Below are 22009 nucleotides of genomic sequence, written 5' to 3'. Positions count from 1 at the left end.
TCTTCTATTCTTAACTTGTTTTTTAACGGAAAATGATCTCATGTATAAACCTATCTTGTTCGGGCTATGTCCAAGGTCAACTCCTTGACCGTCGTGTGACCGTACCTCCATGATGCGTGCCAAACCGGATAGAATCTGTAAATCCTTGCCTCCTGTCGGGTTCAAAGCCAGGATTAAAGCCCTGATTTGTCTCTTCACCCAGATGCATGTCGAACTAATCCGAGTGAGAATCAAACATACGTCTCCACTAGAAAGAACATACATCTTACCACTTAACCAAATTCTCATAACTTCTTCTATTCTTAACTAAAGCATCTTATCAGTATATCTAAATCATATACATGAAATCCCTTAATATCAATCAATTTGTTTATTTATTCTTTAATATTAGAACGAGTTTGATCACAACTCGAACTCGGTTCGCCCAACTCACCGTTACGGTAATTCCAACAAATAAAAGTATCACAACATTCTTGGGAGATTTTGAAAATTTGATTGTGACCAAATATAAGAAATCTACGTAGAATAGCTTTGGCGTGCATGTCGTTATGATCTATATCAATGATACACATTACACAAAAGCATTAACAAAAATATGACGCATTATTTGGTGTCGATAGTAGAATGCAATCATGACATCACAAGATAGTGTGCATGCTCAATGGAGGCAACAAAACATGCTTTGCTTTCAAGTCTCAACTACATGCTACACTCTGTATCATCTACCAAATCCATCCTGTTGTTGCATTAGGGGTTGTCATCAACAAATATATCCACCACTATATATACAACTAATCCAAAATATTACAAAATATATATACTTTATGTATATATAAATTCCTGAATTTATATAAATAAAAAAAATTTATGCAACCGGCTACTACCAAGGGCGAAGCTTCATTAGGGCGGGGATGGCCCCGGCCCCCCCTGTTTTTTTGCGCGGTAGTATAAATTGACATTTTTTCGCCCGAATCTTTGTATACATAGTGTAAATTTACCCGTATTCTGCCCAAAAATTGAGCTCGCCCCCCCTTGCCTATGTTTTTTTTAAAATACATTTTGAGTCCGGCCTTTCCGACGAGCTCGTCAAAACTTCGCCACTTGCTACTACTGAACCAGAAAGAGAAGCAACAGGGTTACCACCAACCAGAATGCCCATGGTTAATTAAAAAACCTTGATCAAAATATTTACAAATTAATAATAGTGGTTAAGATAATAAAGTCTCATTAGAGAAGTAAAAGACACTCTTTATAATCATATACATCAACAGAAGTCCCAAGTTAAATGAGCCAACCACCACCATAAAGACTTCCTCTCTCTCATACATACATACATACAATATACTTATAAATAGATTTAATAACTTGTGCTACCTCTAAGCCTCCACTTTAAGACAAGTTATACATAATAAATATAGCAGAAATGGAGAAGGTGGCATTGGTTGCAATGTTGATGTCCATGGTGGTTTGTGGATCACTAATGGAGACCGCAGTTGGAGCGCTGTATGCCGACTCGTCTGGATGGACTACCATTGGTAATGTTGATTATAATCAGTGGGCTGCTACTAAAACCTTCAAAGTTGGGGATACTATTGGTATGTATATTCAACTCCCACTCTTTCTGTACACTTCACACTTTGTAATGCATGTCGATTTAAATCATGTTTGAGAGGAGTTAATTAACAAGTAGGGTGTATAACTATTGCTGAGCTTAAATGTATATATATATATATATATATATATATATATATATATATATATATATATATATATATATATATATATATATATATATATATATATATTTCTGACGACTACTTGATGAACGGCAAGAAAACTGATCGATTAAGTATGTTTATGTTGTGCCATCAAGAGATGAGATCGAAATCCTGTAATTTCATCTCTTGTCGGCAATACCTTGAAGTTTTTATTTTGGCTTTCTCATGATCATCCATGTAATCATTATTCAAATAACTAAATGTTTAAACGTACTTAGTATTAGTTATTTAAACACTTGATATCTCAAAATGAAAAATAAATTGTGTAAACAAAATTAAACGGTTTAGGTCCAGAACCTGATTTAGTTTAATTGTGTAAATAAATTGTGTAACTAAATGTTTAAACGTACATTTTTTTAAAGAAGCTATGCTTATTTTTTTTAATGTATTTAAAGATATACTTATTCACCTTTTAGCAATTTGGTAAGTTATGATCAAATGCAGATGTGTTGCAGCCAAGGGTGTTGATTCATCTGAATGCCAGAAGCTCTTTTTGCTCTGGTGAATGGGTAAGCAATACCAATTAAACTAAATCAGGTTCTGGACCTAAACCGATTTGAGTTGGGTAAACAGTCAATGTCGGTTTCTGGTAGGGTCTGAAGAGGTAGGTCCCAGCAGAGCCCAGTTGGACCCGCAAGACTCACCTTAAACAGGGACGTCTGCGCAGAGACCAACTGGATCCGCAGGACCAACCATGCTCAGAGACGTGACGTCCTTACGCGCAGTACGCAAGCTGGTCCCGCAGGAAATGCCTCCCAATGGTGAAGGACTCCGCCTGTCCCCGCAGCCTCGGATACAAGCCATTAGGGAAGGCCACCCGCGCAGCATGGCTACACGCACAAGGCACTTAGCTCTCCATCATTCAGTGTCACCTGAAGGAATGAGCCAAGCCGGGAGCAATCCCGCACAGAGGCGGGAGGGGGAATACTCCCGCCCAAATAAGCCAGTCCGTATACTGAAGGATCTTTTACTGTACCTGACAAGGTATGGGCGAAAGATCTGATCAGAGATACGACAGCTCACTGATACAGTATGGCGAGCAGCATGCTCCTGTACTGTATCACTATTAGCCGCTGCCTACTCACCAACTACTGCCATACCACGTGCGTAGCCGTCAGTTGGTGGAACAGGAATAGTATACAGCAGGCCTGGTCCCTATCAGCCGCTACCTACCCACCAACTACCAGCAGGGCACGTGCGTAGGCTACTGTTGGTGGAACAGGAACACTGTTGCAGCCGGCCATACCTCTTTGGAAACCTACCTTCGGCTATAAATACCACAAATGGTATGACCATCTCATCTTATCATCTTACTACATTATTATCATATTATACATGATATCTGCTCTAGCAATCTCTTAATATACTTTTATATTTAAAGAGCAATCTAGTCTGATTCTCACGCCGGAGGGTGGTCACAAGGAGGAACCCCCCCCTTCTCAGTGACGAGCTCACGGTGTCTGTTTTGCAGGTTATCAGAAGAACCATCTTCCAAGGGTCTAACCCCTCGTGGGAAACATCTCTCCAACCCCCAGGTTACCAGTAATCTGTCCGGGGTTCGGTTAGTGTTTCTTCATTGGCGCCATCCGTGCATAAAGCTAGAACTACAATTTTCTCCAGTTTTTTCAAACTTCTACAAAGATGGTTAGAGAAATTCCGGTAACCACAACCCCAGCTACTGGGGTGAATACCGGTAACACAGTTTTTACAAACACTACCCCGGTTACCAAAGCCGGGGCAAGTGAAGTAAATTTTACGAACACTACCCCACTTACCAAAGCTGGGGCAAGTGCAGTAAATGATCGCCTACTGGGATCCACCGATACCCAGTTTGAGAAACGAAGACTCCCCCGCCAGACTCTCGATGAAGTTAAGGCATGGGCGGAGGCACGACAAAAGGAATTCCAGGCTGAGTTGGACGAACGCTTGCGTTCCGTGCAACAGGCCGACGAATTCGAGTACTGGGAGGATGACTCGGAGGAATCCGACTCCGACGCGAACCCTCGCCATAGGGCAAAAGGGAAGCGTAAGGAAACGGAATCCCAACCGAAAAGGCATTTTGGACAAGCCTTCAAACCAAAAAGCACAGGTGGAAGTCCACGGGACTTCTCCAAAACGTTCAGACCAAACGTTGCAAATGCAGGAATGTCCAAGTTTGCAAGGGACATTGCGGAGGCAATCGCCCCAAAGAGTGCCAAACAAATGCCTAACATAGGCACATATGACGGTTTATCTGATCCAGACGATCATTTGAACAGGTTCATAGCGGGGGCAACCGTCAGCAATTGGACGGAACCCACGTGGTGCTACATGTTCCAAATGACGCTTGTTGGGGCTGCTAGAGCTTGGTTTGATCGTCTACCGGTCAACCACATCTATGACTGGGCAGACTTCCAACAGAAGTTTAGCCAACACTTCAGCCAGCAACGGAAGTATACCGAGGAGCAATGGACAATCCTCAAATGCATACGAGAGGAAGATGAATCTCTGCCAAATTTCATCACTCGCTTCAACTCAAAGAAGCTAAGTTTGGGCAATATCAGCGAAGATCTTGTTCGCGCTGCCTTCATCCAGGGCGCACATGACCCAGAGCTCATCCGCACCCTAACGGGTAAAGATGGCATGCCATCCACATGGGATGGCATCATGACAGCAGCAAAACGCTATGCGGAAACAGAGAAGCAACTGGGTAAAGATCTCCCACAGAGCACAAACCTCTACACCCAGAGGACGAGAGAGGACAACGTCCTCACAGCCCGACTAAATAAAAAACGAAAGCTAGGCATTTGGCAGTCAAGGGTAAACTTTGACACCTCATCCGGCTTGCAACATCGGTTGGGCGGAAGGGATAATGTACAGCCGCACCGAAACTCCAGATGGACGCCCCTCACCAAAAGCGTCACTGAGATATTCGCCACTGAAGAGCTCCCGTGGCCAAAACCTCCGATAATCCGACATCGTCACGACGCTGATCGGAGCAAATACTGTGACTTTCACAAGACAAAGGGCCACAACACTGAAGAATGCACAGACGTGAAAGACATGGTCGAAGCATTTGTCAGAGATGGGACGCTCGCGCACCTCGTGGCGCAATAAAGGTTGAGCAGGCAGGTGCGTGTAGAACCCCAGCTGGGGAAAACACGAATCAATTCCAGCTTCAATATCGAGACTACATGCTGCGTAAAGAACGAGATCCCGAACCAGGTGCGTATCGGCTCGATGGCACTCCCATCCCAACATGGAAGGGAGCTCATTTACACAGTTTGCATGTAAATCAATTCCAATTTGTAAAGAAAAGGCCAAGAGCCACTTCTAATGGAAATGATCCTCTTTAAGAACATCGAAGCTGATGATTTTACATTTATACTTTTCTGAACACTAATATGCCGGTTTTCACCGCATAATTACGTGAAGTCATTGCATGGGAAGGCGGTCCTACCCGCACGAACCCAATAACGTGACAAACCTTCACGCAGGACAGTTTGGGAAAAAGTTCAGCACCCAAAAATGAAAGTGCCGGTCTATCCGCATGAATCATTAAAGGAAACTGAATAATAACCTATCAACAACCGCGCGTCGAACGGTTAAACTATGCAACACTGGTGACGGCGTTCACATTACGTGAAGTCGTTGCGTGGGAAGGCGGTCCTGCCCGCACGAACCCAATAACTTGACAAACCTTCACGCAGGTCAGTTGAAGGGGAAGAGTTTAATTATCCCATTAAATGAAAGTGCCGGTCTATCCGCATGAATCATGAAAGGAAACCGAACACTAACCTATCGACAACCGCGCGTCGAACGGTTCAAAACAAAATTCTTAAAAAGGATAAGGAAAACCTACACGCAGGTCAGATAAGGGTAAAGTTTTGCCATCCTACTAAGTGCAAGTGACGGTTCTACCCGCACAATCACGAAAGAGGAAGCAAAACTTCCTGTTATCAACCACGTTCAAAGGTTAACTTATCCTCAAAAGGTGAGGAAAACCTACACGCAGGTCAGATATAGGTTTAAAGTTAAAGCCATCCTACTAAGTGCAAGTGACGGTTCTACCCGCACAATCACGAAAGAGGAAGCGAAAACTTTAGTCCATTATCAACCACGTTCAAAGGTTTAACTTAATGCCTTAGAAATTTCGAAAAGGAAAACCTACACGCAGGTCAGATGAAGGTTAAAAGTTTAGCCATCCTACCAAGTGCAAGTGACGGTTCTACCCGCACAATCACGAAGGAGGAAGCGAAACTTTAACCCATCATCAACCACGTTCAAAGGTTCTTATTCTAAACACTTTGGAAAATTGCTAATTTAAACTAAGTATGCAAGTCATAAGTTTATAAAGCAAGGAACCCAAAGAAGGAAATAACAATCTTATACGCAAAAAGATTAATATTTCAAGAATATATTACAAGAATGGCCGGGTAACTACCCGCCTAAAAGAATAAAACTATACAAGTCTATCTTAGCAATGGGAAGGGATCTTCAGGATCAAGCTTCAGGGCCGCTTCCACTTGGACCCGCTCCGTCAGAAGAACGGGGTGGTTCGAGGAACGCTTTGAGGACAGCTAACCCATCATCAGCAGCAGCTACTTCGTCCACCTTCTCTACCACTGGATGCGGGAAGGCGGCGTATTGGTTCAATGCTTGGTCATAAATGGCTTCGGTATCCACATCGAACAAAGGGAAGTTGGAAGGCGGGACGCCTTTCTCAACAAACCCTAGACCAAGCAGGAAGCCGGCCTTTTCCCCATCCTCATGAGAAGCGTTGAGGGCTACGGTCATAGCATCATCGTAAGAGGTCTCTGAAAAGACCCGACGCACAACCTACAAAGAAAAAATACAAGTATTAGAACCTTTTCTTACAAAAGAAAAGCGAGAAGATAAAGCTAAACATACCTGAGGCAACGCTTCTCGAAGAAGCCATTGGAGGGCAGCTTGAGCTTCGTTATGGGCGCGTTCGGCTTCGCTCTTGTTAAGGTTGGCAAGTAAAACTTCCTTTGCGGCAGCCTCTTCGACGCCCTTAAGTTTCCGCTCGGTGTGGTCAAGCACCCCCCTCTGGTCCAGGATTTCCTGGAGTTTCTTGGCATCTTCCATTGCCAAGGCATCATGAGCGCGTTGGAGAGCCTCTAATTTGGCCTTGAGCTTCTCATTCTCCACACGCAAAGGCTCAGCAACGGCTTCAGCCTTGGCAGCCCTCTCGGTTGCGTTTCGCGCAATCTCCCTGGCCAGCCGAAGCTGTTCATTCACAGCTTGGGCAGCCTTGGAGCGGGCCTCGAGTCGCGCCTGAACTTCAACCTCGAGGGCCTTGAAGGCCTTCTCCTTGTCGGCGGCAGCTGCCGCCAGCTGTTGGTTCTCCTCCCGAAGAGCACGCGCCTCAGATACGTCCTTGGCACGAGCTGCTTTCAACTTGTCGTTTTCACGACAAAGCAGCTCGATGCGCGGCTGCATCCGGGCTTGGAGAACCCGAAGCTCATTGGTTAGCCTACCCTCCTGGTAGCTAGCCATGGCTTCCCCCAACGCACCATGAGGAGCAGCGTGGCGAGCCCAGTCCACGCACTCCACAGGGGTACGAAGGGTTGTTCCTCGGCGTATGTTCCATCGCGGAACATACACTTCATTGGAATCCGACACTGCAAAAGAAACTAAGGCAGTAAGGAAAAGATGATACAAAACAAGGGAAAAAGAAAGGAACCCTACGCACCTGTAGGGTCAATGACAGGCCGATAGCCGCCAAACCCATCACCTGAACCTAAAGGAAATCCATCCAACAGGTCAGGCAGACGGGAAGGTGGCAAAGATCGGCGGGAAGCCCTGCGCGTACCTGATGGTCCGGCCATCGGTGCCGGTGGCGCGGGCATGGTGGCAGCCGCCGTGGTCGCCGTTGTGGTCGCCGCCGTGGTCGCCGCCTTGTAAGCAGCAGCAGTAACCGCCGGCTCTGTGAAGGATGCTGTAAAAATCGCACTCACAGCCGGCAGTGACGTCATCACTGCCGGAACAGTTGGCTCAAAGGAACGAGCAACTGGACCAGCGGATGCAGGCGCAGGCGCCTGGGTCGACGCCTCAGGAAGGCTGACCGAGCCTACCGTCATTGGCGGGGAGATACTCCCATGCGGTTCACCCCGGAATGCGTCAACATCCACGCCTGCACAAAGAAGAAAGTGTTAAGATAAATTTATGAAGTAATAAATCTACAAAGACAAACTATGATTGTACTTACGGGTTTTCTTGACCCTGAACGTACGGACGGGCGGGGAGGAACCCGATGGAGCCGGCCTCTTGGTACCGGTCACCGTCGTCTTCGTTGGTTCTCCGGAGGTAACGGTCGTAGCCTCCGGAGCAGTGGTCTTCTCACCACCGGGCTCCCCCGCCACCTCTTCACTATCTGACTCCGAGTCAGATAGAACAACTGGATCAGCTGTGGAGGCCTTCTCCTTCCCCTTCACGCCGGCAGCAGCCTTCTTCTTCCGCACAAGGGGAGAACCATCTGCGGATTCCTCAGAAGAAGATAGGATGTAAGGATTTCCAGCAACGGGTACAGCATTGAGGGGTTCAGGATAGAATATCTCCTTACCTGGCCGCCGGTGGCTCAGGATCTCTTGGCCCGGCGGATAGACCTCCACAAACCTATCCGCCGTTTGCTCCAGGATGGGCAACTCATTGTCGTCCAGAGCACGAGTGCCCACCCGCACGGGACTGTCAGCTTCCCGCGGGAACAGGAGCGACTCCAAATTATTCCCCTCTGAAAGAAAAAGAAACAGTTAGAAAATTAACTAATATCAGCAAGAAAGACAAGACATACCATAAGGAATAGAGTTCAAACCGTATTCAAGAAGGATGGGAAACCGGGAAGCATCCTTCCATACCCGGCTCATCCCCAGCAGCACCATCCCGGACTCTGCAAACCGGTAAACCGGAGATTGGACCCGGGATATCTTCGCGAACCATTCCGCCTCCTGGTAGCTGGAAGCGTGAAGGCTCGGAAGCGCTTGACCCTTCTTGAACTTCATAGCAATGGGGATGGCGCGGGCAGAGATGTAGAAGAACTCCCGCTTCCACGATCGGAGACTGCGCTCGGTCACGCAGATCTTCAAACCCTTGATACGGGTTGTCAGGGTGTACCACCCCTGGACGCACCTCCAAGTATAGAAGGTCATCAGGCGGTCCACGTAGGGCTCAATACCCAGAATCCGACACACCCACTCGAAGTGCCGGACCTTGGCAATCGCCATCGGATGCACCTCGGTCAGGTGCACCCCGTGCCTCTCCAGGACACGGTACACAAACTTTGTCAATGGGAACCTAAGGTTCCCATAAACAAAGAATGCAGCATATACCCCGATCTTGCCACTGGGGGCATCGTACACAGTCTGGTGGGATTCAGGAAACTCAGGCTCGAGAGACTCGAGCATGAACTTCCTGACGATGTACTGGTACTGATCGACAGGTAGAGCACACTGGCACTCGCCAGCAGTACTCCTATCGTCGGCTACAGCTTCAGCATCATGAGAAGACATTTTTGCAGAAAGGAGTGATTTCGGGAAAATGCTTGCCTGAAAAAGGGGAGTATTTGCCGGAAATCACTAAGAAGAAGAAGAAGAGAGGTGAAAGTGTGGATTACAAAGAGGCCTCTCCCCCTTTATATACTAATCGCAATTAATGCGGTGAATTTAATGCGGAGGAGAGAGAAATCGACGGTGCAATGAAACTATGACACGTGGCAAAAAGCAAGCTGGCAACAGCTGTAGAAAGGACGTGTGCCAGTAATTTCGCGGCCACGCGCCCGAAAAATCACGCCCACGCGCCTGAAAAAGCGTCTGGAATGACCATGTTCTGTCACGTCAACATAACTTCCTGCACGTCCTGACACAGTCAGAAGAAACCGTCGCACGACGTTTCAGAGGTTTGGACTGTTCTTATCTTTTCACCAACTCTTCGAATTTCAAAATTCAAAATTCGAAAATATTAAAAAGTAAGCGGGAAAATACCTCTTACCCCTTGGCAAGCAAGTAACCGTAAGACGGATGCGGGTACAGTGTAAAGGCAAAACCCTTCACATACCTAGCACCCGCAGGGAATTGAAGCCAAATAAACCTTGGCAAACAAGTAACCGTAAGACGGCTGCGGGTACAGTGTTAAGGCAAAACCCTTCACATACCTAGCACCCGCAGGGAATTGAAGCCAAGAAAACCTTGGTGAACAAGTAACCGTAAGACGGATGCGGGTACAGTGTTAAGGCAAAACCCTTCACATACCTAGCACCCGCAGGGAATTGAAGCCAAGTACCTCGGCAACCAAGTAACTATAAGACGGGTGCGGGTACAGTGTAAAGGCAAAACCCTTCATATACCTAGCACCCGCAGGGAATTGACGCCAGGAATACCTTGGAAGTAAAGTAACCGTAAGACGAGCGCAGGTACAGTGTTAAGGCAAAACCCTTCACATACCTAGCGCTCCGCTGGGAATTGAAACCAAGGATCTTCTGGGCAATGCTTGCGGAAACGGAAATAACATCCCCGCATAGCGGGAACGTCGAGAACTACGTTGTTTGAAGCTCCAAGACGGAATTGGTGGTCTTAACATAATTGATCACTATGTTCAAAACTACCAAAACCTCATGGAAAATACATACAACTGGGACTCAATGCTCCTGACTTGCGAGGAGGTTACAGACCTACCCGCATCATACCCAAAGACCAAGCAGGAAACTCGGGCATTTCTGCAAGTGACAAGGACTTCCGCGGAAAGAATCCCCATGGAAAACCTTACAAAACCCTTTTCAAAACCCTTTGCTCAAGTCCAAAAGTTCACCTCACTTTATTAAACACTCATGAGAAGAACATTGGACTGGGGGGACTTGAAGAGGTAGGTCCCAGCAGAGCCCAGTTGGACCCGCAAGACTCACCTTAAACAGGGACGTCTGCGCAGAGACCAACTGGATCCGCAGGACCAACCATGCTCAGAGACGTGACGTCCTTACGCGCAGTACGCAAGCTGGTCCCGCAGGAAATGCCTCCCAATGGTGAAGGACTCCGCCTGTCCCCGCAGCCTCGGATACAAGCCATTAGGGAAGGCCACCCGCGCAGCATGGCTACACGCACAAGGCACTTAGCTCTCCATCATTCAGTGTCACCTGAAGGAATGAGCCAAGCCGGGAGCAATCCCGCACAGAGGCGGGAGGGGGAATACTCCCGCCCAAATAAGCCAGTCCGTATACTGAAGGATCTTTTACTGTACCTGACGAGGTATGGGCGAAAGATCTGATCAGAGATACGACAGCTCACTGATACAGTATGGCGAGCAGCATGCTCCTGTACTGTATCACTATTAGCCGCTGCCTACTCACCAACTACTGCCATACCACGTGCGTAGCCGTCAGTTGGTGGAACAGGAATAGTATACAGCAGGCCTGGTCCCTATCAGCCGCTACCTACCCACCAACTACCAGCAGGGCACGTGCGTAGGCTACTGTTGGTGGAACAGGAACACTGTTGCAGCCGGCCATACCTCTTTGGAAACCTACCTTCGGCTATAAATACCACAAATGGTATGACCATCTCATCTTATCATCTTACTACATTATTATCATATTATACCTGATATCTGCTCTAGCAATCTCTTAATATACTTTTATATTTAAAGAGCAATCTAGTCTGATTCTCACGCCGGAGGGTGGTCACAAGGAGGAACCCCCCCCCTTCTCAGTGACGAGCTCACGGTGTCTGTTTTGCAGGTTATCAGAAGAACCATCTTCCAAGGGTCTAACCCCTCGTGGGAAACATCTCTCCAACCCCCAGGTTACCAGTAATCTGTCCGGGGTTCGGTTAGTGTTTCTTCAGTAAACAAAATTAAACGCAAAAAAGAAGTTCATATTTAGTTGTAAATACATGCATAAGAAACATAGTATATTGATCGAATATATCTATGTACCCGTCCTCTTAAAACTAACACATATTATGTACAAGTTCTTATGGTTTTAAAAAAGTTTATAATACACATTAAATCCATTAGCCTAACTTACTATAAATTTAATTCTTAATTTTTTTTATTTGTTAGTATTAATAATTGTAGCTCAAAGTAGAAAATTCTTTATCAGCACACTTGAATAATTGCATTTCTCATAGTGCTCCTTTAATTATCGCCCGTTAATAGAAAGTTTTTCATTCTTTTTTCTACATTCATTGAAGGTGGATGATTGTATATTTATTTCCATTTGAAATCCAAATAAATAAAAGGGGTAACAGTCTCACCTCTTAAGGTTATTTACCATTTGACGTTAAAAATGATTATAATTCTCAAATTTTCTTGAGTAAAATCTGCTAGACCGAAAAATGACACTTTGAATTATTGATATTAGAGATTTCTATGGTCCACCATCTTGTGATTGAACTCAAACAGAGAAAACGATTTTACATGAGCGAAAAATGTGGTGCTTTGTTTCTTGACATGCCAGACATTGAGTTAAAAGATCTTCCAGAAGCATACGGACTGGCTCATTTGGGCGGGAGTATTCCCGCCTTGCTCATTCCTTCAGGTGACTACTGAAGTAGCAAGAGTTAGTGCCTTGTGCGTGTAGCCTTGCTATCAGTGCGGGTAGCCTTCCCTGATGGCTTGTATCCGCAATTGCGGGAACAAGCGGGGTACTTCACCATTGGGAGGCTTTCCCTGCGGGTACAGCTGGCGTACTGCGCGTAAGGTCTTCTCTGAGCATGGTGGGTCCTGCGGAAGCAGTTGGTCGTTGCGCAGACGTCCCTCTTCAAGGTGAGTCTTGCGGGTCCAACTGGGCTCTCCTGGGACCTACCTCTTCAAGTCCCCCCAGTCCAATGTTCTTTTCATGAATTATTAATAAGTGAGGTGAACTTTTGGACTTTAGCAAGGGGTTTTGAAAAGGGTTTTTAGTTTTAAGGTTTTCCGTGGGGATTCTTCCCGCAGTTTTCCTAAAGTCACGCAGAAATTCCCGACTTTTCTGCTTGATCTTTGGGTATGAAGCGGGTAGGTCTGTAACCTCCTCGCAAGTCAGGAGCGTTGAGTCCCACTTGTGTGGATTCTCCATGGGGTTTTGGTAGTTTTGAACATAGTGATCAATTATGTTAAAACCACCAATTCCATCTTGGAGTTTCAAACAATATAGTTCTCAACGTTCCCGCTATGCGGGGATGTTATTCCCGTTTCCGCAAGCATGGCCCAGAAGATCCTTCTTGGTTTGAATTCCCCGCGGAGCGCTAAGTATGTGAAGGGTTTTGCCTTGACACTGTACCCGCACTCGTCTTACGGTTACTTTACTTCCAAGGTATTCCTGGCGTCAATTCCCTGCGGGTGCTAAGTATGTGAAGGGTTTTGCCTTAACACTGTACTCGCACCTGTCTTATAGTTACTTGGTTGCCAAGGTAAGGGGTATTTTCCCGCTTTTGAATCTTTTTGAAATTTTGAAATTCGAAGAGTTGGTGAAAGGATAAGAACAGTCCAAACTATTGAAACGTCGTCCGACGGTTTCTTCTGACAGTGTCAGGACGTGCAGGAAGTTATGGCGACGTGACAGTATATGGTCATTCCAGGCGCTTTTTCAGGCGCGTGGGCGCGAATTTTCGGGCGCGTGGCCGCGAAATTAATGGCACGCGTCCTTTCAACAGCTGTTGCCAGCTTGCTCTTTGCCACGTGTCATAGTTTCATTGCACCTGCGATTTCTCTCTCTTCCGCATTAAATTCATCGCATTGATTGCGATTAGTATATAAAGGGGGAGAGGGTCCTTTGTAATCCACACTTTCACTTTTCTCTTCATCTTCAAAACGATTTCCGGCGAATACTCACCTTTTCAGTCGAGCATTCTCTTGAAATCGTTCTCTTCTTTCATACCTGCAAGATGTCTTCTGCTCACGATCTTGAGGCTACAGCCCAGGAGGCTGGGGGGTACGCCGAGAACCCGTCATCCACGTCCGACAAGGATGACAAGAGTACTGCTGGCGAGTGCCAGTGTGCTCTGCCTGTCGATCTATATCAGTACATCGTCAGGAAGTTCATGCTCGAGTCTTTCGAGCCCGAGTTTCCTGAACCTCATCAGACGGTGTATGATGCCCCCAGAGGCAAGATCGGGGTATATGCCGCATTCTCTGTCTATGGGAATCTTAGGTTCCCCTTGACGAAGTTTGTGTACCGTGTTCTGGAGTGGCACGGTGTACACCTGACCGAGGTACACCCGATAGCGATCGCGAAGATTCGCCACTTCGAGTGGGTGTGCCGGATTCTGGGCGTTGAGCCCTTCGTCGACCGCCTGATGACCTTCTACTCTTGGAGGTGCATCCAGGGGTGGTATACTCTGATAACCCGGATCAAGGGTTTGAAGATTTGCGCAACCGAGCGCAGTCTTCGTTCATGGAAGCGGGAGTTCTTTTATATCTCCGCTCGCGCCATCCCCCTTGCCATGAAGTTCAAGAATGGGCAAGCACTCCCCAGCCTTCACGCCTCCAACTACCAGGAGGCGGAATGGTTCTCAAAGATTTCCCGAGTCCAATCTCCGGTTTACCGCTTTGCGGAGTCCGGGATGGTGATGCTCGGGATGAGTCGGGTGTGGAAGGATGCGGAGGCGCAAAAGATCCCGATCGTCCTTGAATACGGTTTGAACTCTGTCCCTTACGGTATGCTCTGTCTTCTTTGTTTATATAGGTTTGTCTTCTAACTGTTTTTCTTTTATTTTAGAGGGGAACGACTTGCAGTCGCTCCTGCATCCGCGGGAGGCTGATAGTCCCGCTCGGATGGGTACTCGTGCTCTAGATGAGAACGAGTTGCCCATCCTTGAACAGACGGCGGATCGGTTCGTGGAGGTCTACCCGCCAGGCCACGAGATCCTGAGCGCCAGGCGGCCAGGTAAGGCGTTATTCAACCCTCGACCCCTCAATGCTGAAACCTCTGCTGGAATTCCTCTAATCTTGTGTTCTGATGAGGAATCCGCAGATGGTCCTCCGTTGGTGCGGAAGAAGAAGGCTGCCGGCGGGAAGGGAAAGGCGAAGGTGGCTTCCACTGCCGATCCGGTGCCTCGGTCTGATTCAGAGACCGAGAGCGAGGAGGTGGCGGGGAACCCTGGTGGTGATAGGACCACTACTCCGGAGGCTGCGACGACTGTCACCTCCGGAGAGCCCAGGATGACGACGGTGAGCGGCGTAAAGAGGCCGGCTCCATCGGGTTCGTCCCCGCCTGTCCGCACTTTTAGGCTCAAGAAAACCCGTAAGTACAAACTTCCTTTATTTTTAACTTCATAGCTTTCCATCATTAATACTTATCTTCTTTGTGTAAGCGTGGATGCTACCGCATTCCAGGGTGGAGCGGGGAGGAGTACCTCCGGACCCATGACGGTAGGCTTGGTCAGCCTACCTGAGGCGACGACCCAGGCGGCTGCGCCTGCTTCAGTTGGTTCAGTTGCTCACCCCGTTGAGCCAACTGTTCCAACTGTGATGACATCACCGCCGGCTGTCAGTGCCATATATACTGAATCTTTCACTGAGCTGGCGGTTACTTTTTCTGCGGACTCCGCAGCGGCGACCAGGGTTGCGAGTTCACCTACGGTGAGTTCGCCTCCGTTGGTTTCTACTACCGCGGCGGCCTTCACCATGCCTCCTCCGTCATCGGCAACGACGGCCGATCCTTCAGGTATGCTTGGGGCTTCTCGCCAACCTCTGCCTCCTTCCCATCTGCCTGACCTCTTGGACGGATTTCCCTTGGGTTCAGGTGATGAGTTTGGCGGCTATCGGCCTGTTGTCGACCCTACAGGTGCGTAGGGTTCTTTTGGCCTTTTTTTTTTTTTTATATATATCATCTTTTCCTAACTGCATTTTGTTTTTTGTAGTGTCGGATTCCAATGAAGTGTATGTTCCACGATGGAACATCCGCCGAGGAACAACCTTTCGCACGCCTGTGGAGTGCGTGGAGTGGGCTCGTCACGCAGCTCCCAGTGGTGCGTTGGGGGAAGCCATGGCTAGCTACCAGGAGGGTAGGCTAACCAACGAGCTTTAAGTTCTCCTGGCCCGGATGCAGCCGCGCGTCGAGCTGCTTTGTCGTGAAAACGACAAGTTAAAAGCAGCTCGCATCCAAGAAGTAGCTCAGGCGCGGGCTGTCCGGGAGGAGAATAGGAGGCTTACCGCAGTGGCTGCGGAAAAGGAGAAGGCCTTCAAGGCCCTCGAGGTTGAAGTTCAGGCCCGGCTCGAGGCCCGTTCCAAGGCTGCCCAAGCTGTTAACGAACAGCTTCGGCTGGCTAAGGAAACTGCACGGAACGCAACCGAGAGGGCCACCAAGGCTGAAGCTGTTGCTGAGCCTCTACACCTAGAGAATGAGGAACTTAAAGCCAAACTAGAGGCGCTCCAACAGGCTCATGATGCCTTGGCGATGGAAGACGCCAAGAAGCTCCAAGAGATCTTGGACCAGAGGGGCGTGCTTGACCACATTGAGCGGAAGCTAAAAGGGCGTTGAAGAGGCTGCTGCAAAGGAAGTGTTGCTTGCCAACCTCAATAAAAGTGAAGCCGAACGCGCCCGTAACCAAGCTCAAGCCGCCCTCCAAGAGGCTCCGGTTGCCAAGGAATGGCTTCTTCGAGAAGCGTTGTCTCAGGTAAGCTTAACCTCATAATGTCTTTACGCTTTTCTTTGTAAATAGAAAAGGTTTTGATACTTGTATTTTTTCTTGTAGGTTGTGCATCGAGTCTTTACGGACACATCATACGACGATGCCATGAGCGCAGCCCTCAACGCTTCTCATGAGGATGAGGAAAAGGCCGGCTTCCTGCTTGGTCTAGGGTTTGTTGAGAAAGGCATCCCGCCTTCCAACTTTTCTTTGTATGATGTGGATACTGAAGCTGTTTATGACCAAGCAGTGAACCAGTATACCGCCTTCCCGCATCCGGTGGTGGAGAAGGTGAACGAAGTCGCTGCTGCTGATGATGGGCTAGCTATCCATAAAGCTTTCCTTGAACCGCCACGCTCTACTGATGGTGCGGGTCCAAGTGGAAGTGGTCCTGAAGCTTGATCCTGAAGATCCCTTTCCACCATTAGAGTAGATTTTTATTTTTGTATAGCTTCTTTTGTATGCGGGTATGCACCCAGCAATTTTTGTAATATTTGAATTTTGATGGAATAAAGATTGTGTTAATTCCTTGCCTTGTTTATTTTACGCATGTTTTGATTTAACTTAGCAATTTCTTAGATAAGTTAACTTTTTAACGTGGCAAATTATAAGTTTGTTTCGCTTCCTCTTTCTTGATTGTGCGGGTATGACCGTCACACTTAGTAGGATGGCTTAACTTTACTTATATTTGACCTGCGTGGAAGTTTTCCTCATCTTTTCCTTTGAAATTTTCTAAGTGCAGAATAAGTTAACCTTTGAACGTGGTAGATAATAGGTTGAAGTTTTGCCTCCTTATTCGTGATTGTGCGGGTAAGACCGTCACTTGCACTTAGTAGGATGGCTTAACTTTGCCTACATCTGACCTGCGTGAAGGTTTTCCTTAAACTTTTGAAATTTTTACCGTTTTGTGTTTATGCGGGTTTTGCCGCCTTCCACACGTAACGACTTCTTCCCATATTTATGCGGTGAATACCGGCACATCAGTGTGGGAAGTTCATAAGTATAAAGGTAAGGCTATCAACACATTGTGAAAGGAGAATCATTTCCATTAGAAGTGGCTCTAGGCCTTTTCTTTACAAGTTTGGAATTGATCTACATGTAACATTTGCGTAATTGAGCTCCATTCCATGTTCTTGGGATGGGAGTGCCATCGAGCCTTTCGAGCCGGTATGCGCCCTTTCCCAGAACTTCTTTGATAATGTATGGCCCTTCCCAGACCGGGGCCAGTTTTCCTGGGCGTTGTTGGTTCGAAGCCTCGTTGTTACGCAGTATGTAGTCTCCTACATTGAAGTTGCAGAGTTTTACCCGCGTGTTGTAGTACTTTTGCATTTGTCGCTTGTAGTTCTCTTCACGCACTGCGGCTAAGTCTCTGCGTTCCTCGGTTAGCATAAGGTCTAACCGTCTTTCTGCATCATTGTCTTCTGGCTGAATCAAGACCCTTGGTGAGGGTAAACCAATTTCGACCGGGACCATGGCTTCAGTGCCATAAGTGAGACTGAACGGGGTTTCTCCCGTACTGGCCTTTTTCAGCGTTCTGTTTGCCCAATGGACGTGCGGAAGCTCGTCCACCCAGCCGGATCTGTGTTCCAAGAGTCTTTTCTTTATGCCTTCGACGATGCTCTTATTTGCTCTTTCTACCTCACCATTACCCTGCGGGTGCGCCACTGAGGTAAAAGTGTGGGTGATTTGAAGTTCTTCCAGCCACTTTTGTAGCTTCTTGTCAGCAAAGTTGGTGCCGTTATCGCTCACCAAATTCTGTGGAAGTCCAAAACGACAAATAATAAATTCCCAAATAAATTTTTTGATATGTTTCGCGGTTGTTTGGGCTAAGGGTTTTGCTTCTATCCACTTGGTGAAGTAGTCGATGGCTACCACTAGGAACTGAACATTTCCTGCTGCTGTAGGAAATGGGCCTGTCACATCGATGGCCCACTTCTGAAATGGCCATGAAGAGGTGACTGGAACAAGTTCATTCTTCGGGCGATGCGTGTTGGGTGCGTAGAGCTGACAAGACCTGCATTTTCTTATGTATGCCAGCGCATCCGTATGCATCCCCGGCCAAAAGTATCCCGCGTTGTTTAGCTTAGCTACAACAGCGCGTGGACCTGCGTGTACTCCACAGATGCCTTCGTGTACTTCCCTTAGGAGGTAGTCAGCATCTTGGTTGTCTACACATCTTAAGAGTGGGCCAAGAAAGTTACGTCTGTAAAGGATGTCATCGATGAGTTGATAATTCAGTGCTTTACAGCGTAGTTTTCTTGCCTGTGTTTTTGACTCTGGTAGTGTACCCGCCGCAAGGTATTTTATTATTGGTGTCATCCACGTTTCTGTGCCGGTTTGGATGACACAAATTTCCTTGTGCGGGACCGAAGGTGCCTCGAGGAGTTCAATGCGGATGTCCTTTCCCAAGTGGGTGAAGGCTAATGATGCAAGCTTGCTTAACGCATCCGCAGATTTGTTTTCACTACGCTTGACGTGTATGACTTTGCAATCGTTAAAATCGCGCATAAGGGTTTTTGCTTGTGCTAGGTACAGGGCCATTGTGTCGTTCACGGCCGTGTACGTCCCGTTGATTTGATTGGCTACTAACATGGAATCCACGTGGGCTTCCAAGTGTTTCACTCCCATCTTACGCGCAATTCTCAGCCCGCCCAAGAATGCTTTATACTCGGCTTAGTTATTCCTACTTGGAAAAATCCAGTCGAATAGCGTAACTGTATTCTTGGCCTGCTGGGTTGGTTAGTTTCAGCCCTGCGCCTGAACCCTCGTTACTAGCTGCTCCATCAGTGTAGAGTCGCCAGACATCATTGATGTCCTATGCTGGAGAGGGTTGAGCCTCTTCCTGGCACTCTTTTTCCCGCGATGCAGGCACTTCCGCAATAAAGTCGGCCAAAACCTGGCCTTTTATGGCTGGTCTTGGCTTATACTTTATCGCGTATTCCCCCAACTCAATTGCCCATTTGGCTAGGCGTCCCGATAACTCGGGTTTGCGTAGAACGTTTGCAAGTTTGAAGTTGGAGAGAATGGTGATTGGGTGACCCTGGAAATATCGTCTTAACCTGCGTGAAGCGTGTATAAGTGCTAAGACTAATTTTTCGAGGGTAGAGTACCGGGTTTCTACGTTTGTTTGGCACTTCTCGGGGCGATTGCTTCCGCAATGTCCCTTGCAAACTTGGACTTTCCTGCATTTGCAGCAGTTGGTCTAAAGGTTTTGGAGAAGTCACGTGGGTTTCTCCCCGCGTTCGTTGGTTTAAAGGTTTCTCCAAAATTCCTTGTCGGTTGGAAGTCCGTTTCCTTACGCTTCCCTTTTGCCTTATGGCGAGGGTTTGCGTCGGTATCGGATTCTTCCCGCTCATCGTCCGAGTACTCGCACTCACTGTTCATGTTGAGATGTCGGCGAGTACTGCCGAATTCGTCAGCCTGTTGAAGTGAACGCAAGCGTTCATCCAACTCAGCTTGGAACTCTTTCTGACGTGCTTCGGCCCACGCCTTAACTTGATCGAGTGTTTGGCGAGGGACCCTCGTCCGTTTCTCCAACTGGGCATCAGTGAACCCCAGTGAAATATTGTTTACTGCACTTGTCCCGGCTTGGGTAACCAGGGTAGTGTTCGTAAAATTTGTATAACCGCCGGTGTTCCCCCCAGTTGCTGGGGTTGTGGTTACCGGGGTTTCTTGATCACTTACTGGCTTTGGGACCGGGGTAACGTTAACCATTTCTTCAGAAATTTTGAAAAAACTAAGAATTAGTTCTAGCTTTTATGCACGGATGGCGCCAATGAAGAAACACTAATCGACCCCGGGCAGATTACGGATAATCTGGGGGTTAAATAGATGTTTCCCACGAGGATGAGGTCCAGCAAAGAAAGTTGTTCTTCAGGTGACCTGCAAAACAGACACCGTAAGCTCGTCACTGAGAAGGGGGGGTTCCTCCTTGTGACCACCCTCCGGCGTGAGAATCAGACTAGATTGCTCTGAATATAAGTGTATATTAAGAGATTGCTAGAGAAGATAATGAGATATCTGATGATGTCCTTACCATTCTAAGGTGTTGGAGTATTTATAGCCGAAAGTAGGTTTCCAAGAAGGTACAGCCGGCTGAATAGTATTCCTGTTCTACCAACAGTGGGCTACGCACAAGCCATGCTGGTTGGTGGATAGGCTGCGGCGGGTAGTGACAAGGTCGGCTGTATACTGTTCCTTTACTGCCGGCTATGCACTGTTCCACCAACTGTAGGCTACGCACGTCCCATAGTAAGGGTTGGTGAGTAGGCAGCGGCTAATAGTGACAAACAGTACTAGAGGGTGCTCCTCCTCGTACTGTTGTCGGTGAGCTGTCACCCTGTGATTGGTTCATGGGCTGTTTTGGTCAGATCGTCTGTTTTGCCCATACCTTGGCAGGTATAGTACAAAAGATCTTCCAGAAGCATACGGACTAGCTCATTTGGGCGGGAGTATTCCCGCCTTGCTCATTCCTTCAGGTGACTACTGAAGTAGCAAGAGTTAGTGCCTTGTGCGTGTAGCCTTGCTATCAGTGCGGGTAGCCTTCCCTGATGGCTTGTATCCGCAATTGCGGGAACAAGCGGGGTACTTCACCATTGGGAGGCTTTCCCTGCGGGTACAGCTGGCGTACTGCGCGTAAGGTCTTCTCTGAGCATGGTGGGTCCTGCGGAAGCAGTTGGTCGTTGCGCAGACGTCCCTCTTCAAGGTGAGTCTTGCGAGTCCAACTGGGCTCTGCTGGGACCTACCTCTTCACCTTATATCCAGATTGACGCGGTATGAAAGAGGCTCATCCCACTCGGTCTACTTCCTAAATTATAGCAACAAAATTTTTCATACCAATTCTCATGTGTTTGACACCTGACTTCAAATATGTTTCATTTTCTGTTAAGACATGACTTGATTTAGCTTTTGATGAAGCATAAGTGCATAACCCCCCAAGGAAAAAAAAGTTCAATCTTAAGAAATGAGAATTTTTGAATTATGCAGTAAATATTTTTACATTGAACAAAATATTTATTTAATCTTAAAAAGTAATACCGTTCTTAATAAAATTTTGTTACAAGTTAAAAGACTGCTGAAGTGCTTACTGATTTATCCAATATTTGGTTATTTTAATATACTCGTTTTATATCAAATACAAGAAACTTAGATACAAAATGTATTTCTATTAGACACAATATCATGTTAATTCTGTTAATAACAACATGCCATTCTAATCATTTTGTTGCTCTAGTTTTCACATACAACAAGCAGTTTCACAATGTGATGCAAGTCACACATGCGGACTATAGAACTTGCAATGTCTCGGCACCCATTGCTGCACACTCTACCGGCAACGACACAATCGTCATCAAGACACACGGCCACCACTTTTACGTGTGTGGGGTCCCAGGCCATTGCCAAGCCGGACAAAAGGTTGACATTAACGTTGAGCGTGACTCTTCCACATTGGCTCCATCTCCATCAGCAATATCAGATCCGGAAAGCAACTCCGTCAACTATATCACGTGTTAAAGTGGTGTTGGCTATAGCTGTGTTTGTTGATATTGCGTGACGGGGTGATCTATGTGTCAGGATGAATGTCTTTGAAGGGGCACTAGTCACATTTTGTGTGGATGTTTTATAAGATATAGG

The 22009-nt window shown here is 47.2% G+C and overlaps 1 pseudogene across 1 annotated transcript; it reads left to right on the top strand.

Annotated features, from left to right (window-relative positions):
• The first annotated feature begins 1290 nt into the window (after positions 1-1290).
• On the top strand, positions 1291-21889 carry LOC143590534 (mavicyanin pseudogene; annotated as a pseudogene). The gene is made up of 2 exons (XR_013145483.1): positions 1291-1595; positions 21609-21889. The product of XR_013145483.1 is annotated as a mavicyanin pseudogene (transcript).
• The last annotated feature ends 120 nt before the right edge of the window (positions 21890-22009 follow it).

The sequence above is a fragment of the Bidens hawaiensis genome, unplaced genomic scaffold (genome assembly GCF_021521415.1).
Source record: "Bidens hawaiensis isolate Kalapana, Puna unplaced genomic scaffold, B.hawaiensis_p1.1 tig00038627_1, whole genome shotgun sequence".
In the NCBI taxonomy this organism is placed as follows: Eukaryota; Viridiplantae; Streptophyta; class Magnoliopsida; order Asterales; family Asteraceae; genus Bidens; species Bidens hawaiensis.
The sequence above is the reverse complement of the archived record's forward strand: the minus strand, read 5'-3'. Positions and strand labels throughout refer to the sequence as shown.